General features: G+C 47.8%; 1 protein-coding gene across 1 annotated transcript in view; it reads right to left on the reverse strand.

Moving 5' to 3' along the window:
- Positions 1 to 17,983, reverse strand: part of TP53I11 (tumor protein p53 inducible protein 11) — a 102,067-nt gene extending 84,084 nt beyond the window's left edge. The window contains exon 1 of the mRNA XM_040328058.1: positions 17,799 to 17,983. The gene's annotated coding sequence lies outside the window, so the exon portion shown is untranslated. The remainder of the gene's footprint in view (positions 1 to 17,798) is intronic.
- Positions 17,984 to 19,644: the final 1,661 nt, after the last annotated feature.

The following is a 19,644-nucleotide window of genomic DNA, read 5'->3' on the forward strand; positions in this document are numbered from 1 at the left end:
TTCTCTTTTTCGTTTGTTTGAGCTCCCCCAAAAATTTTGAGCACCACTTGCCACTGTTCTCCAGGTAGTTGGGACCACAGTCCCCGAACAAACCATTGGTAACACAATACAACATCATGGATTAAAATCCTGCATCGCCCGCAAGCAGAGGCGGCTCTTTAATTAGGCTAATTAGGCGGTCGCCTAAGGCATCACACTTACAGGGGCCTCGCGGCCGCCTAACTTACCCAATGCATTACCCCAGTTTTGAGGGACAAGGGACCTTAACACTGCTGTGCTCAGCCAGCCTTAGGAGCCCTGACTCCGCCAGCGCCCCTAACAACCAGTGAATATGGTGACATCACCCCTTGTGACGTCAATGACCCAGCATGCCCTCAGTCAATGATGTCACAAGGGGGCGGGTTCACCAGGTGACATCACCGGGTGGCTCCTGCCCCTTCGTTATTAAAGAGCAGGATCTGGGGGGCTTCCAGATTCCGATAAGCCCCCTGCCCACAGACCCCCACAACCACCGGCCAGGGTTGTGGGGGGGGGGGGGAAAGAGGTTCTTATCCTTTATTTTTCCCCATCATGGGCGAGAGTGGGGCCCCATGTCAATCTTGGCTCTTTAAATGCTGCTGCTTGATATTCACACAAAGATTCCCCAAGTAAAAAAAAAAAAAACAAGCGGCCAATTATTGGAGATGTAATAAGATCAAGAAGACGAGCTGCGTGTGAAGTCCCAGCGCACAGAACACGGATCTCAGGGGCGACGTGCGCTGATCGACTCGCTGCCAATGATTAATGATGCGATTTGCTCTCTTCATCCATTTAGATCTCATTGTTCTCTGCCAGTGCAATCTCAAAGCCAAGAACAATGGATTATATTTAATCGGACGTCTTAACGCTGAGAATCCCAGAGACACGGACAGCCTCTGAATCTAAACATAACCTGCCTGCCAGGAGATGGAGATCAGTGCCCATTAATCAGTCTGTGACCTCTGTGTGTCACCGCCCTGGCACGGCTTCTCCTGGGCCCGACTTCACCAGCCTTGTGCTGGGAAATGACTGGTTATCTTTCTCACAATCTGTCACCCACTGTGAACCCGGATCTGTATCACTTCCCCAGAGCACTGCCACTCACCCGCTGCCAGGGTCAGCCTCTCTGCTACCAATCACTGCTAAAGCTGAACTGGATCCTGTTCCTGAAACCGTTGCCCGAACCCCCTCTGGGATTCTAGCCCTGCCAGACCATCATCCAACCGCGCCCCCCCCCTAAGAGGATTCTGCCCCTGCCAGTCCATTGCCCAACCCCTTCAGGATTTTGCCACTGCCAGGGCCCAACCCCCTCCCAGTGCCCTCCCCCCAGGGTTCTGTGGTCCTGTTTTTAGTGCGTATTGCCAAACCATCATCCAACACTCCCCCCCCCCCCAAGGGAATTCTGCCCCTGCCAGTCTATTGCCCTACCTCTTTAGGATTTTTCCACTGCCAGGGCCCTCCCCCCCTCCCAGTGCCCTCCCCCCAGGGTTCTGTGGTCCTGTTTTTAGTGCTTATTGCCAAACCATCATCCAACACCCCCCCTGTTCCCGTGCCCCCCAGGGATTCTGCCCCTGCCAGTCCATTGCCCTACCCCTTTAGGATTTTGCCAGTTCCCTCCCCCCAGGGTTCTGTGGTCCTGTTTTTAGTGCTATTGCCAAACCATCATCCAACACCCCCCCTGTTCCCACGCCCCTGAGGGATTCTGCCCCTGCCAGTCCATTGCCCTACCCCTTTAGGATTTTGCCAGTTCCCTCCCCCCAGGGTTCTGTGGTCCTGTTTTTAGTGCTTATTGCCAAACCATCATCCAACACCCCCCCTGTTCCCGTGCCCCCCAGGGATTCTGCCCCTGCCAGTCCATTGCCCTACCCCTTTAGGATTTTGCCAGTGCCCTCCCCCCAGGGTTCTGTGGTCCTGTTTTTAGTGCTATTGCCAAACCATCATCCAACACCCCCCCTGTTCCCACGCCCCCGAGGGATTCTGCCCCTGCCAGTCCATTGCCCTACCCCTTTAGGATTTTGCCAGTGCCCTCCCCCCAGGGTTCTGTGGTCCTGTTTTTAGTGCTTATTGCCAAACCATCATCCAACACCCCCCCTGTTCCCGTGCCCCCCAGGGATTCTGCCCCTGCCAGTCCATTGCCCTACCCCTTTAGGATTTTGCCAGTGCCCTCCCCCCAGGGTTCTGTGGTCCTGTTTTTAGTGCTTATTGCCAAACCATCATCCAACACCCCCCCTGTTCCCGTGCCCCCCAGGGATTCTGCCCCTGCCAGTCCATTGCCCTACCCCTTTAGGATTTTGCCAGTGCCCTCCCCCCAGGGTTCTGTGGTCCTGTTTTTAGTGCTTATTGCCAAACCATCATCCAACACCCCCCCTGTTCCCGTGCCCCCCAGGGATTCTGCCCCTGCCAGTCCATTGCCCTACCCCTTTAGGATTTTGCCACTGCCAGTGGCCTCCCCCCAGAGTTCTGTGGTCCTGTTTTTAGTGCTTATTGCGTTCTGCTTTTCCTGGCATTCAGCAATACCCTCTCCTCTCCTCTCCCCCCCCAGTAATCCAGCTGTAACCCCCTAGTTCTGTTCTGCCTCTCGCATTATCAGCGCTCCGGTCCTCCTCTCTCTTCTATGTACAGTAATTCTCATCCCCGTCTGCCCGAGGTTTTCCTCACTCACCGATGCGTTCCGCTCAGCCTGCACAGCAGTTGGGATGACTGGAAGATGCGCGCAGATCGGCAAAGCGCAGCCCAGCTGAGCAGAGGGACTAAAGACGTTCGGCACCAAGTAACATGTGGGGCGATCGAATTATACACCTGCCACCTAATAACTCTTCCCTGTGCCGTGCTATTCAGCATCTCACAGAATGGCGCCCGCTGAGTCATTACTCACACAAAGGAGTATTTAAATGGAAGACGTAGTCAGACCGATCACAACAACAACATAGAAAAATCGCTCATTACATTTTTAATACCTTGCTGCCAAAGCCGGGTAACCAGCAGTGGAAAAAAACAAAAGTTCTGACTGCTTTCAAATAAAAAAAAATTAAAAAAAAGTAAGAAAGAAGAAAAAAGGGAAAGAGGAAGAAGGTCAATGACGAACCAATGCATATTAACCACTTCATCTGCACAAGATTTACCCCTTACAGGACCAGGCCATTTTTTTGCGATACGGCACTGTGTTACTTTAACTGCCCAGGTGTGCAACGCTGTTTTTTTACTCCCACAAATAGAGCTTTTTTTGGTGGCATTTGATCACTTCAGCGGTTTTTATTTTTTGGACTATACACACACAAAAAAAAAAATATTATGATATATATATATATATACACACACACACACACACACACATATACACATACATACACACACACAAAAATGTTAATATATATATATATATATATATATATATATATATATATATATATATATATATATATATATATATATATACACACACACACACACACACTTTTATTTTTTCCAAAATTAATTAAATCTACCTTTCATTAATTTAGGGCAATATCAATTCTGCTACAGGTTATTGGTTTAAAAAAAAAACACAACGTGGCTCGCAGTCTCCGCTCCAGTTCATCCCAGGTGTTCTAACAGGTTGAGGTCAGGACTCTGTGCAGGCCAGTCAAGTTCCTCCACCCCAAAATTGCTCATCAATGTCTTTATGGACCTTGCTTTGTGCTCTGGTCCAAATGATTTGGTGGAGGGGGGAGTATTATGTGGGGTTGTTTTTCAGGGTTGGGTTTGGCCCCTTAAGGTATCAGCATACCAGGACTTTTTGAACAATTTCAAGCTCCCAAATTTGGGGATGGCCCCTTCCTGTTCCAACATGACTGCGACTCCAGACAGAGCTTTATTTTGCCGGTATTTAATCACCACTGGGGTTTTTATTTTTGGCTAAACAAAAGACTAAAAATTTGGAAAAACATAAGTAAAAGAAGGAAGAAGGTTTTTCCTAGTTTCTGTTTTTTACAGCTGGGCGTCTATGGGGGAGGCCCCTGATGGGGCACCTACGGGGGGGGGGGGGGGGGGGCCCCTGATGGGGCGCCTTTGGGGGGAGGCCCCCGATGGGGCGCCTTTGGGGGGAGGCCCCCGATGGGGCGCCTTTGGGGGGAGGCCCCCGATGGGGCGCCTTTGGGGGGAGGCCCCGATGGGGCGCCTTTGGGGGGAGGCCCCGATGGGGCGCCTTTGGGGGGAGGCCCCTGATGGGGCGCCACCTATGGGGGAGGGCCCTGGTGGGGCACCACCTATGGGAGAGGGCCCTGGTGGGGCGCCTATGGGGGAGGCCCCTGATGGGGCGCCTATGGGGGAGGCCCCTGATGGGGCGCCTTTGGGGAGAGGGCCCTGATGGGGCGCCTATGGGGGAGGCCCCTGATGGGGCGCCTTTGGGGGGAGGCCCCTGATGGGGCGCCTTTGGGGGGAGGCCCCTGATGGGGCGCCTTTGGGGGGAGGCCCCTGATGGGGCGCCTTTGGGGGGAGGCCCCTGATGGGGCGCCTTTGGGGGGAGGCCCCTGATGGGGCGCCTTTGGGGGGAGGCCCCTGATGGGGCGCCTTTGGGGGGAGGCCCCTGATGGGGCGCCTTTGGGGGGAGGCCCCTGATGGGGCACCACCTATGGGGGAGGCCCTTGGTGGGGCGCCTATGGGGGAGGCCCCAGTCCATTGCCCTACCCCTTTAGGATTTTGCCACTGCCAGGGCCCAACCCACCTCCCAGTGCCCTCCCCCCAGGGTTCTGTGGTCCTGTTTTTAGTGCTTATTACCAAACCATCATCCAACATCCCCCCTGTTCCCACGCCCCAGAGGATTCTGCCCCCAGGAGTTACCGACTGGCTCACCAGGTGAAAATGGATGAAAGAAATTGTAAAAATGAAAACTAATGCAGACATAATTTCTTAGACCTGGGAAGCTGCAAGATAATAAACGTTTCCTTTGGGTTTATTACCTCTTGAAAGCGCCACAATAGTGTAAACTAAGCTCACTGAAATACATTTCTTGCTTATGCATTTGTAAACACATTAGTAAACACATTTGTAAACAAGCCCTAAAGAAAAGATTAAAAAGGTTACATCTCTTGTAAAATGTTTATTTCCACAATAAGTGTCATCGAGCTCCGGGACTAATGAGGATATTTGATAAACACACCGAAGAGAGATATAAAAATGGGATAAATAGTTACAGAAGAGAGAGATGTAGAATGTAAATATTTGGCGGCACGCCTCTGCTCTGTAGTAAACCCCGCGGGATACAATAGTAAAGTTTCTTCCCACAGCCGTCTGGCTGCACAGGAAAAGGTCAGGGGGCCAAAAACCGTCTCCTCCAACCACAGAGCGCCTCCCGATCCTCCACCCTGCGGGCAACAATAATAAAAATAGCTGCGCACACACACATAATAAAAAGCGCCATCAGCAGAACAACCTGCGTATTAACTTGTTAAAAAGTATTTTAGTTCCTCTGCAGCGCTCTATAATTAAAGTGTACCTGTCACCTAGGCACGGCGGAAGCTGCAATTTAGTGGGAGGAACTCATATGCATGAGAAAGCAGCCTGTCGATCCGGCGGGCTTTATCAAGGCTGCGTTTCTCGGGGGGGTTATTAATATTGCTCGCTCCCAGAAAATGCTTTAGCGCAGCTCCATAGTTCGCTGATGGTTTAACGTGTTACTAAACCCAAGAGCTTGCGTTCACTATATCTGGTCTCCCACAGTACACAGGACATGGAAATGCAATTTTATTTTAGTAAATATAAACTGCCAAATACCTTTTCTCATCAGCAGTATATAGCAGTCTTGTGACTTCTATCAGTGTCTGGTTAAAGTGATTGTAAACCCTTACAACGCACTTTAAAGCGAAGGTTCACACAAAAAGCGAACCTCCGCTTTTTGGATCCCTCCCCCCTTCCGGTGTCCATACCTGTCTGAGACAGGTATTTGCACCACCTATGTGTTCAGATCCCCGCAGGGAATCCAGCCTGTGATGTGCCCCCCCCCCCCGCCGTCTTCTGGGAAACACTGTTCCCAGGAAAGAGCAGGGACCAGTGACGGCGCGCCGCGATCCTCGTACATGGGCAGTAGGGAATCGGGCAGTGAAGCCGCAAGGCTTCACTTCCCGATTCCCTCACCGAGGATGTCGGCGGAAGCAGCAGAGGACCGAGCGATTCCTCAGCCGAGGCTGCTGAAATCGCGGGCGCGCTGGACAGGTAAGTGTCCATTTTTTAAAAGTCAGCAGCTGCCGTATTTGTAGCTGCTGGCTTTAAATAACAAACATGTTATACTTACCTCTACTGTGCAGTTCGTTTTGCACAGAGTGGCCCCGATCCACGTCTTCTGGGGTCCCTCGGCAGTCTCTGGTCCTTCCCGCAAGAACTCACCACATTCATGCGAGAGCTCGCATGGTGATGAGTCCTTGCGGGCGCACTCCCGTGATACAGCGAGCGGCCATAGCCGCTCGCTGCATCACTCGGCCCCGCGCCTCGTTACTGGATGCGATTGGCAGCAGCGCTAGCCAATGGCTGCGCTGCTCTCAATCCATCCGCTCTAGCCAATCAGCAGGCAGGCTGAGCGGCGAAGAGGATCTCGGGACCAAGCGCGGGACTTTCGAGGGGTCAGGTAAGTAAAATCACATCAGATGTTTTTTTACCTTAATGCATAGATTGCATTAAGGTGACATTTTTTTTTTCCCCCTTTACAACTCCTTTAAGTCCTCGTACACACGATAGGTTAACCAGAGGACAATGGTCTGAAGGACCGTTGTCACAGGTTAACCGATGAAGCTGACTGATGGTCAGTCGCGCCTACACACCATAGGTTAAATAACCGATCGTGTCAAAACGCGGTGACGTAAAACACGACGTGCTGAAAAAAAAAAAAAAAAAAAACGAAGTTAAATGCTTCCAAGCATGCGTCGACTTGATTCTGAGCATGCGCAGGTTTTTAACCGATGGTCGTGCTTACAAACGATCGGTTTTGACCCATCGGTTACCAGTCCATAGGTTAATTTTAAAGCAAGTTGTGTTTAACCTATGGGGCCCACACACGATCGGTTTATACACATTTTTTCACTCCTTACATTACTTATTATAGTTTAAACACGTGAATATATTTTGTCACAGATTTATTTTCGCATTTATTTCTAATTGTTCAAAATATTTTTTGCACATAGCGCTACTATTTTGTTTATTCAGAATTTTGTTACAATTTTTCATACATTGCCAAGTACAATTATCCTCGAACAGTCACAATTTTTACTAAGCTGCCCTGGCAGCATTCTGGAACCTGTATTGCGCCCTTCTGCCCCCCCCCCCCTTTCCCTGTACTGTGCCCCCCCCTTATTTTAATAACAACTTTCAATTACAATATGACTTGTGTCACAATTGTATATGCCATATTATTTTATCTTTATTTGCTTTTTTGCTCCCCCACGAAAGTGGAGTTACCCTTTAAATCAGGGCTCGACAAATCCCGGGCACCAGGTCGCCATGGCGAATAGAAATAGGGTCCTGGCGACTTGGCTTGGAAGGGGGGCAAAAAAAAAAACATTTTTTTTTTTTTTTTTGTGAGCTGGCACCATCTGGTGGTGAGCCGTTGGTATTACAAGTTAAGCATTACAAGTTAAACAGAAATTCTAAAGTAATTTTTCACTGCCATCTTCTTCCCTCTAATTAGAACCCCCAAACATTATATATATATTTTATCCTAACACCCTAGAGAATAAAATGGCGATCGTTGCAATACTTTCTGTCACGCCGTATTTGCGCAGCGGTCTTACAAGCGCAATTTTTTGGGAAAAAAATTACACTTTTTTTAATTAAAAAAATAAGACAACAGTAAAGTTATCCCCATTTTTTTTTATATTGTGAAAGATAATGTTACGCCGAGTAAATTGATACCCAACATGTCACACTTCAAAATTACGTCCGCTCGTGGAATGGCGACAAACTTTTATCCTTTAAAATCTCCATAGACGACGTTTAAAAAATTCTACAGGTTGCATGTTTTGAGTTACAGAGGAGGTCTAGTGCTAGAATTATTGCTCTCGCTCTACCAATCGCGGCGATACCTCACATGTGTGGTTTGAACACCGTTTACATATGCAGGCGCTGCTCACGTATGTGTTCGCTTCTGCGCGCAAGCTCGTCGGGACGGGGCGCGTTTTCTGGCTCCTAACTTTTTTAGCTGGCTCCTAGATTCCAAGCAAATTTGTCAACCCCTGCTTTAAATAATAACATCCACACACAAGATTTTTTATATATTCTATCTCTATCTCTCTCGGTGAACACATAGTGAAGGTTTTATTGCAAAGAGGAACAAACTCATCTTATTCAGGACGAGGAGTCCTCTTAGGAAGAAGAGCGTGTGCCGTGTTGAAACATCAAAATAAAACCTTCACGAGATAGAGATATAGAGATAGATTACCTAAAATTAAACTTTAATTTTCAAAATAGTTTGGCATTATTTTAGGGTATCAGAATGGAGCTGCGGTGGCTCAATGCGATTGGCACTGCGCTGACAAGCCATTCACCTCTGCAGCTAGAGGTTCGGATCCCGGTCTCGGCTACATGTGAATTGAGTTTGGTGGTCTCAGCCCGGCTCCCGGTGGGTGTGCTATGCGAGGTAAGCCTGCGCTTAGTACGCCCACCCCCCTCCCACAAAAAAAGCCCCACACTTGCACGCACTCAAAATTGGGTTAACATGCACGCACTTTGACCACGCGGTCTCTAAAAAGAGAGGCGAAGGACTAACGGGGCTGGTTGAGCGGGCTAGATCCTCTCACTCCCTTATAGGGAGTCCCTCTGCCCTGTTGGGCTTCAAAGCGGAGCAGGTAGGGCAGGCTGTGACCCCCTCACGCACCCGCCATTGCCAACCGGGGCATGGAGAAAGGTGGCAGATCGCCTCTGGGGGAGGCCTGCCTACTCCTAACTCCTGCAGTCCGCTCCTCTCTCTCGAGTAAAATAACTTACTGAAGACCGACTATCTCTGCTGGAAATCTCTTCCAAGTATCCACTTGACTACTGTACACTATCCACTACAGTAAAGTAATACTTTGAGGTTGATTTACTAAAACCAGAGCATGCAAAATCTGATGCAGCTGTGCACGGGAGCCAATCAGCTTCTAACTTCAGCTTGTTCAATTGAGCTTTGACAATAAAACCTGGAATCCGATTGGCTCCTATGCAGAGCTGCAGCACATTTTGCACTCTTCAGTTTTAGGCCCCTTTCACACGGACGGACCGATCATATCCGCCTGTCAGTTGAACGGGCGTTCCGTGCTCGTCTATGGAGCATTTGGATGTCAGCGGCTGACATCGGATCAAATCAGACCGAAGGGCGACGTATCAGGTGAGAGCTGATGAAAAAAACAAAAAAAAGACAAGCAGCGGCGCTCAACAAGCCCCTCCCCTCTCAGTGAGCAGAGAGGGACCTGTCATCCACCGGCTCAGCGGAGATCAACAGAGCGATCTCCCGCTGACCTGGCGGGCGCTGCTGAAGGATCCGCCAAGTGTGGAAGGGGCCTTAGTGAATCAACCCCCTTTGTAATGTTACAAAGACAAGACATACAGCTGCAGGTAACTACCGTATTTATCGCGGTATAGCGCGCTCCCGCGAATACCACGCACCCCTAAAGTTGCCCCCAATCCTGTGGAAAAAAAGTTTTTTGTACTTAGTTTTGGTGTCTTGCGCGGCATCCATCGGCGGCCTCGTCGGGTCCGGCGCTCGTCTGCGGCTTCGGGTGTCCTCTTCGTCGGGTCCGGCGTCCTTCTGCGGCTTCGGGTGTCCTCGCGTCCTCCCCGCTCGTTTCCCGCGCCGAGTTTGAATACTGCGCCGACATATACAGAGCGCAGTACACTCGTGTATTGTCGGCAATGCTCGGCAACTCTCGCGCTGACGTCCTGTACGTCCAGGACGTGAGCGCGGAAGGAGCCGAGACAGCCCGACTATACCCGAGTGTACTGCGCTCGGTATATGTCGGCGCAGTATTCAAAACTCGGCGCGGGAAAGCGGGTATCGGCGTATACCGCGCACCCACGATTTTGCCCTGATTTTCAGGGCAAAAAAAGTGCACGGTATACGCCGATAAATACGGTATGTGAAAGGCAGGTAATACTGGCCACACATTCCACCAACTTGTTAGCCATCTTAACCAGCTTTTGACCACAAAAAAAAAAAAAAAACGCTATAAAGAAATCTAGGAATCCTAACCGGAGCAGGTTCAGCTGCTACAGATCTTGAAACAATCGCAGCTGTCGGTGGCAGGGTGCCCTGACCCATTCATTCCATTTCTAGTGAACCTCCCAGGGTGATTTATTTGTTTGTTTTACATGAAGCTGAACGAGGATCACTCTACAAAACACTTTAATTCCATTATATAACCATCTTGATCCTGTGTGTAGGATGGAGACAGGCCAAGCAGCTATTCCAGCAAGCAGAATAAGAACTTATCGATTGAATCTGCCCAGATAAGATATGAAACGGTTTCAGGAAAAGCAGACACGCATGGCACTTCTTATGGGTTGCGCACAGGTTCCAAAAAAATCAGACAACAGATCATCCAACTTTTTTTAGCTTAACCACTTAAGACCCGGACCAATATGCAGGTTAAGGACCTTGCCCCTTTTTGCAATTCGGCACTGCGTCGCTTTAACTGACAATTGCGCGGTCGTGCGGCGTGGCTCCCAAACAAAATTGGCGTCCTTTTTTCTCCCCAAATAGAGCTTTATTTTGGTGGTATTTGATCACCTCTACGGTTTTTATTTTTTGCGCTATAAACAAAAATAGAGCGACAATTTTGAAACAAAATTATATATTTTTTTGCTATAATAAATATCCCCAAAAAAGATATAAAAAAAACATTTTTTTCCTCAGTTTAGGCCGATACGTATTCTTCTACCTATTTTTTTTTTTTTTTTTACCAAAATCGCAATAAGCGTTTAACGATTGGTTTGCGCAAAATTGATAGCATTTACAAAATAGGGGATAGTTTTATTGCATTTTTATTAATAATTTCTTTTTTACTACTAATGGCAGCGATCTTTTTTCGTGACTGCGACATTATGGCGGACACATCGGCCAATTTTGACAAATTTTTGGGACCATTGTCATTTTCACAGCAAAAAGTGCTATAAAAATGCATTGATTACTGTGAAAATGACAATTGCAGTTTAGGAGTTAACCACTAGGGGGCGCTTTAGGTGTGACCTCATATGTGTTTCTAACTGTAGGGGGGCGGGGCTGGACATGTGATGTCATTGATAGTCTTTCCCTATATCAGGGAACAGGCGATCAATGACACTGCCACTGTGAAGAACGGGGGAAGGTGCGTTTACACACAGCTCTCCCTGTTCTTCAGCTCCTGTGACCGATCGCGAGACACCGGCGGCGATTGGGTACACGAGTCCCACGGCCACAGAGCTTCGGACCGGGTCGCGTGCGTGACCCACGGCTGGGCTCTTAAAGGCAACGTACCTGTACGTGCCCGGCCGTGCCATTCTGCTGACGTATATGTGCAGGAGGCGGTCCTCAAGTGGTTAATAGTCGCAAGTAGAAATTGAATAGGTTACTAAAGTCGCGAAAATTCTCGTACAACAGAATTGTTATTTTTTTTTATACAATTGGAAGTGATGTCATGTGTGGTAATGCATTTGTATTTTCGGACGACAACTGTAGTGACTAAACGAAAATCGTAGATCTGGTATCGTACGAGGAAACATTTTCGCGCTTGTCTGATCGAATAATAATCGGATGAACCGTCGTGATTGGCTCCCGAAAGCTCTGTACCAACGATCCAATTGTCGAACGATTGCGTAGAAAGCGGTATTTTCCGTCCGATACTCGGATCATGTGTACGGGCCATTAGCACTAGTGAGATCAAACAGATCTTTTTCTTGTATCTGTCATCTAGGCATGGTCAACTTTCTAAATGTGGCACAAATGAAGGCTAAAAGAACGATAATATGTATCTAAATGAGAAAAAGAAAGGAACAATGACAGTACAGAAAGTGCTGAATCCTGTAACCCCCCTCCCTCTCCCCATCATTTCATACATAGAGTTATATAGCAGTTACGTATATAATTATAGAAACAAAAAAACATTATATTAAAGCGATTGTAAACCCAAATATAAATAAAAAAAATAAAAATAAATATAGAAACCTGCAAGACAAAGGCATAATGAGCCAATATGACTACTATACTAGCTCATTATGTATTACTTACCTTAGATCAAAGCCCCCAAAGCCGTCCTCGTCTTCCCCTCTAGCCATCGCTCCCGGAGGTTACTTCCGGGTATCGCCGCTCAGATTGGCCGGAGCGGCAATGATGTCACTTGCACGCGGAACCGGCACGATTCTCACGCATGCGCGTGGAACCGGCACTTTCCAGGAATTATTTCTAGTCAAGACCCGGCGCGCTTAGTGTGCATGCGCCGTAGACAATGGTGCCCGATTTTCTGCAAATATCTCCTTAAAGGGTCACTAAAGGAATTTTTTTTTTTAGCTAAATAGCTTCCTTTACCTTGCTGCAGTCCTGGTTTCATGTGCTCATGGTTCGTTTTTGCTTTGATGTTGCTGTAATTCCTCTCTGTTCTGGACACTTCCTGGTTGCCTGTTTCCTGATAACCACAGTACTGGGAGATTTCCCACGGTGGTCACTAATCAAGGAGGTGTGTGTAAAACGAAACTGGATTGGTGCTGAGGAGTTTTAGACAAAGTATCACTGCTCTCTATTGGCTGACTGCCCTCTAGTGGCTCTCTGTACATCAGAGAACCAGCAAACAACAGCAAAAACGAAACTACACTGCAGGCACATTATATGATTGTTTTTTTATCTATTTTTAATCATTTTTAAAAGGAATCAGTTAACTATTATGTCTCTATGCCCTGTAAACAGTCATTTCAGCTAAAAATTTTTTTTCCTTTAGTGACCCTTTAAAGCGGGGGTTCACCCTAAACCACTTTAACCATGTAGGTTAAGGAGATATTGCAAGCACCTACAGGTAAGCTTTAATGTAGGCTTACCTGTAGGTGAAAGTATCATCAGAGGGTTTACAACCACTTTAAAGCGGATGTTCACACAAAAAGTGAACCTCCTCTTTTTGGATCCCTCCCCCCCTCCGGTCACATGACACCTTTCAGGGGGGAGGGGGGGTGCAGATACCTGTCTGAGACAGGTATTTGCACCACTTCCGGGTTCAGATCCCCGGGGGGAATCCAGCCTGGCACGTCATCCCCCCTGATGTCTTTTGGAAAACCTTGTTCCCAGGAGAGAGCAGGGACCAGCGACGGCGTGGACCAGCGACGGATCCCCTCACCGAGGATGGTGGTGGAAGCAGCCGAGGACCGAGCGATTGCTCAGCCTCGGCTGCTGACATCGCGGGCGCGCTGGACAGATAAGTGTCCATTTTTTTAAAAGCCAGCAGCTGCCGTATTTGTAGCTGCTGGCTTTTAAAAAAATAAAATAAAAAAATTTGTCCGAACCTCCGCTTTAAGTAAATCTATATTCTATTTATGTTTCAGCCACCAGGTGGCACTCTGGTCTTCTTTTCACATTTACCAGGCCATTCCTAACTGCTTTGCTGAAAAAAAAAAAAAAAAGCCTACTCGAAAGCTCCAGCACCTACAAGTAAATAAGCAACTTCCGCTTTGTTTAGACGAAGGGCTTCAATTAGAGAGAAGCAGTCCAAAAAGCAGCTGGTTTCTGCAGCACTTACTCTTTAGAAAACCCCGAAGCTATGGAAATCAAAGATCCTGCATCAAAAAAGTGCAAATATGTTCTGTGAAACGAAGTGACAGATACAACTTAGAGCCCAATGTGGTTGAGCGCAACCTAGTACAGCACCCGCTAACCCATTTACCCACCAGACATACAGAGGTGGGGGGCACGGGGGTCAGTGATTCAGCGGTTAGTTAACCCTTTAGTGCCCAGAGCTTTTTTTTAACCTTACACACCCAGATCAGGTTCACCAGCATCAGATAACTTAATAACTATAACATTTTGCTAATTGACATCCAGCCTGAGAACTAGGAAGACGCACAGTTGCACATCCTTAGTTCTTTCCTGCAAAGTTCACATTCTCATGGAAAGAAGCATGTTGCATTTGGACCTATAGAGTCATATTGTGGTCACAAAGGGAGAACAGGGTACCATGCAATGCACCCAGTTCTACAGTCTGCGTCAGGGGTACCAGCTATAGATAGGTCGGCGGCAGCATCTGACATGCATGGTCATAGTGCAACGATGGGAGAACACGTCAGTGACTGAAGGTTTCAGTTTATTGGGGTGCAGGTAGGGTACAGAGGAGCAGCAGCACCCACTTCTAGGTAAGTAGGGAATATAGAAGGGTTAATTATTGAAGACAGATGGGCGCACGCTGCCAGAGGTAACAGCAGAAGTCACAGCCGAGCACCTAGAATTCTAGCAGATTCCCTGCCCAGGAATTTTGGGGGAGCAAAAACATGATAAGGGTGGGGGTGTAAGGACACGGTGATAAGGATGCAAAAGGTGCACCCAGTTTCTCACAATTACATGAAGGGTTAAAGCAATTCACGAAGATGAAGTTCATAGAGGTTGGGGCATGGCAGTTACATACAATGGGGGGGGGCAGTACAGCTCACAGACAGCACCCACATACACCTAGGAAGAGATAAGTATTACATATAGGGGGGGGGGGCTACACCTAGGAAGAGGTAAGTATTACATATAAGGGGGGGGGCTACACCTAGGAAGAGGTAAGTATTACATATAAGGGGGGGGGGGGGGGCTACACCTAGGAAGAGGTAAGTATTACATATAGGGGGGGGGGGTGCTACACCTAGGAAGAGGTAAGTATTACATATAGGGGGGGGGCTACATACACCTAGGAAGAGATAAGTATTACATATGGGGGGGGGCTACACCTAGGAAGAGATAAGTATTACATATAAGGGGGGGGGCTACACCTAGGAAGAGGTAAGTATTACATATAGGGGGGGGGGGGTGCTACACCTAGGAAGAGGTAAGTATTACATATAAGGGGGGGGTGCTACACCTAGGAAGAGGTAAGTATTACATATAGGGGGGGGGTGCTACACCTAGGAAGAGGCAAGTATTACATATAGGGGGGGGGGCTACACCTAGGAAGAGGCAAGTATTACATATAAGGGGGGGGGGCTACACCTAGGAAGAGGTAAGTATTACATATAGGGGGGGGGCTACATACACCTAGGAAGAGATAAGTATTACATATGGGGGGGGGGGCTACACCTAGGAAGAGATAAAGTATTACATATAGGGGGGGGGGGCTACACCTAGGAAGAGGTAAGTATTACATATAAGGGGGGGGGCTACACCTAGGAAGAGGTAAGTATTACATATAAGGGGGGGGCTACACCTAGGAAGAGGTAAGTATTACATATAAGGGGGGGGGGCTACACCTAGGAAGAGGCAAGTATTACATATAAGGGGGGGGGCTACACCTAGGAAGAGGTAAGTATTACATATAAGGGGGGGGGCTACACCTAGGAAGAGGTAAGTATTACATATAAGGGGGGGGTGCTACACCTAGGAAGAGGTAAGTATTACATATAGGGGGGGGGGTGCTACATCTAGGAAGAGGTAAGTATTACATATAAGGGGGGGGGGGGCTACACCTAGGAAGAGGCAAGTATTACATATAGGGGGGGGTGCTACATCTAGGAAGAGGTAAGTATTACATATAGGGGGGGGGGTGCTACACCTAGGAAGAGGTAAGTATTAAATATAGGGGGGGGGGTGCTACACCTAGGAAGAGGTAAGTATTACATATAGGGGGGGTGCTACACCTAGGAAGAGGTAAGTATTACATATAGGGGGGGGGCTACATACACCTAGGAAGAGATAAGTATTACATATGGGGGGGGGCTACACCTAGGAAGAGGTAAGTATTACATATAAGGGGGGGGGGCTACACCTAGGAAGAGGTAAGTATTACATATAAGGGGGGGGGCTACACCTAGGAAGAGGTAAGTATTACATATAAGGGGGGGGCTACACCTAGGAAGAGGTAAGTATTACATATAGGGGGGGGGGGTGCTACACCTAGGAAGAGGTAAGTATTACATATAGGGGGGGGGGGGGAGTGCTACACCTAGGAAGAGGTAAGTATTACATATAGGGGGGGGGGTGCTACACCTAGGAAGAGGTAAGTATTACATATAGGGGGGGGGGGGTGCTACACCTAGGAAGGAGGTAAGTATTACATATAGGGGGGGGGGGTGCTACACCTAGCTGGGGACAGATGAGTCATATTGTAAACTAAAGACTACGCATCAGGGAGAACAGAAATGAGAGATGCCTCTAGTAAAGGAGATGCACAAAAGATGCGGCAGAGGTACGTAGTCACAGAGAGGGGTGCAGGCAACAACCAGTCACATATGGGGGGGGGGGGACACATATGAATAAGGGCTATTACAGCTGGAAAGAAGGGATCAGAAGCACCCAATTTATACAGTAATGGAAAGGGGGAGAGTGTAATGAAGTTATACAGCCAGGGTGCGGGGGGGGGGGGGGGGGCAGAGGAAATGTTGGGGTGTACAGCAGCACCCAAATACCCAATATTCCATATACAGGAGATCAGCAATACCCATAGAGTACAAACAGTGCCTAGATATAGTCGGGGTTCAGGGGACCGATCAGCAGCACCCAGCTCCATGGAGAACATAACTGCATACAGATTCACCCAATTCTAATTATATATATATATATATATATATATATATATATATATATATATATATATATATATATATTTTTTTTTGGGGGGGGGGTTGGTTAGCATATAGCTTCATACAATTAGAGTACAGCAGGTCAGCAGCACCCAAATTAGGAGCAGTAGCTGACAATTATGTCTAGTCAGTAGTATTGGGGGGGGGGGGCAGTAGCACCCAGTTATGTCCAGACAGGGTACAGGGGAAGCAGTAGCACCCAACTATGTATAGTTCGTATTGGGGAGGGACAGTAGCACCCAGTTATGTATAGTCAGTATGGGGGGGGGCACCCAGTTATGTATAGTCAGTATGCGGGGGGGCACCCAGTTATGGATAGACAGTATGAGGGGGGAGCACCCAGTTATGTATAGTCAGTATTGGGGAGGGGGGGCACCCAGTTATGGATAGTCAGAATGAGGGGGGGGCACCCAGTTATGGATAGTCAGTATAGGGGGGGCCCAGTTATGTATAGTCAGTATAGGGGGGGGCCCAGTTATGGATAGTCAGTATAGGGGGGGGGGAGCACCCAGTTATGTATAGTCAGTATAGGGGGGGGGGAGCACCCAGTTATAGTCAGGATAGGGGGGGGGGGAGGCACCCAGTTATGTATAGTCAGTATAGGGGGGGGGGGGAGCACCCAGTTATGTATAGTCAGTATAGGGGGGGGGCACCCAGTTATGTATAGTCAGTATAGGGGGGGGAGCACCCAGTTATGTATAGTCAGTATAGGGGGGGGGGGGAGCACCCAGTTATGTATAGTCAGTATAGGGGGGGGGAAGCACCCAGTTATGGATAGTCAGTATAGGGGGGGGGGAACCACCCAGTTATGTATAGTCAGTATAGGAGGGGGGGGCACCCAGTTATGTATAGTCAGTATAGGAGGGGGGGGCACCCAGTTATGGATAGTCAGTATAGGGGGGGGCACCCAGTTATGGATAGCCAGTATGGGGGGGAGCACCCAGTTATGTATAGTCAGTATAGGGGGGGCACCCAGTTATGTATAGAGAAGGGGGGGGATACCAGACACAGTTGCCCCATGCAGAGTCGCAGTGATCCCCCGGACGTGCACTGACCTGTATTTGCTCGGCTCTCCTCTCCCCCCGGTGTCGGTGAGCCCCGATCAGTGCCGGCTGTCCCGGGAAAACATCCGCTGCACACGCCGCCAATCCCCCGATGTGTCCCGCTCAGCTCCCCGCTGTCACAATTCCTCACCGTAATACCTGACAGCGCCGCACTACCGTAATGCACCGCCCGAAGCGCAGCTTCCACCCACCCACACACAGCGCAGCCCGGACCCTGCCCCGCCCACTCACTGACAGCTGCGGATACAAAGTAACTTTATTTTGAAAATATCAGCGCGCTGGGGGGCGGAGCCAGAGCCTCGAGGGACACGTGTGAGCTGTGATTGGGCAACACTGGGGGGGACTGCAGGAGGGAATATGGAGGACTACAAGTCCCAGCAATCCCTGTTCAGTTTTTTTTCTGGGAGGTGTGTAGGTGTTAAATCAATCCAGAAACCCGATTGCTTACATATTTAAATAATATGAATATATAATAATAATAATAATAATAATATATATATATTTATTATGAATATGATTTATATTATACATATATATATATATATATATATATATATATATATATATATATATATATATATATATATATATATATATATATATATATATATATATATATATATATATATATATATATATATATATATATATATATACATTTTAAGAAATTGTAATAATTTCTACCAATGTCAAGCAGCAATGCTGCAGCCAACAGTTATATAGCAGAGGTGTTGATTTGTATATATGTATATATATATATATATATATATACACACATACAGTATCTCACAAAAGTAAGTACACCCCTGAGTGTCACAAGTTCCTTCTACTGTGAGGCTGACAGGAGTAGTGACGGAGGCATCACTACTTCTGTCAGCCCAGCGCTGGAAGCAGCAAGGAGAGCAGGAGAGAGCCGGGAGGAGGTGTGGGCTGTGCTCTCTCTCTGCCCTCCCTCCATAAGCTTGAACATAATAAATTTGCCATCTTTGCCCTGGGCACTGTGTGTGTGTAAATATATATATATATTTATTATCATAGGCGTGCGCACAGGGTGTGCCAGGTGTGCCTGGGCACACCCAAATCACCCTGTGCTGTGCAGTTTCCCCATGCTGCTTGGCTACAGAGGAAGGGACTGGGGAATCTCTGTCCTCAGTCCCTTTCTCTGTCTCAAAAGTGGGACATCAGAGGTCTGTTTGGACCCTTGATATTTCACCAAAGCCCCCAACAGGGCTCCTAAAAAAAAAAAAAGAATAACTATTGTAAAAAATAATAAAATAATAATAAAATTGTAAAATATCTACAAATTATAAAAAATAAACTACTTACACCAACCTCTGCCCTACTTACACCATCCAGTGCTCTACTGACACCAACCTCTGCCCTACTGACACTGTCCATTGCCCTACTGCTCTATATTTATTTATTTATATATACATATATATACTGTACACACGCGCATTCAAGTTTGATTCTTTAGGGTGCACACCCTAATGCAATAGGCTGCGCACACCTATGTTTATTATTATTATTATTATATTATTATTAGTTACATATTTTTTAAATAGAAATGACAGGTAATGGTCACTATGAGATCGGTACTTTGGCGCTGGGACTTTGAATGAGCCTTCAGCCGTGATGCAAGCAGTGGGCTGGCTTTTGGGAGGAGTTATGGAAATCTCAAAATGCCTTGATAGGTGGATGTCAGTTTGGAGGAGTGGGCGGTTCCTAGGCAGGCTTCATTTGCATAGGTAACGCCCACATGTGATGCTGAGCCTCCATGATTGAAAGAACGGGAATCCAATTATTGAAAGCACCAGGGACAGTCAGGCTGGGGAGG

The sequence above is a fragment of the Rana temporaria genome, chromosome 11, assembly GCF_905171775.1.
Source record: "Rana temporaria chromosome 11, aRanTem1.1, whole genome shotgun sequence".
NCBI classification, from domain to species: Eukaryota; Metazoa; Chordata; class Amphibia; order Anura; family Ranidae; genus Rana; species Rana temporaria.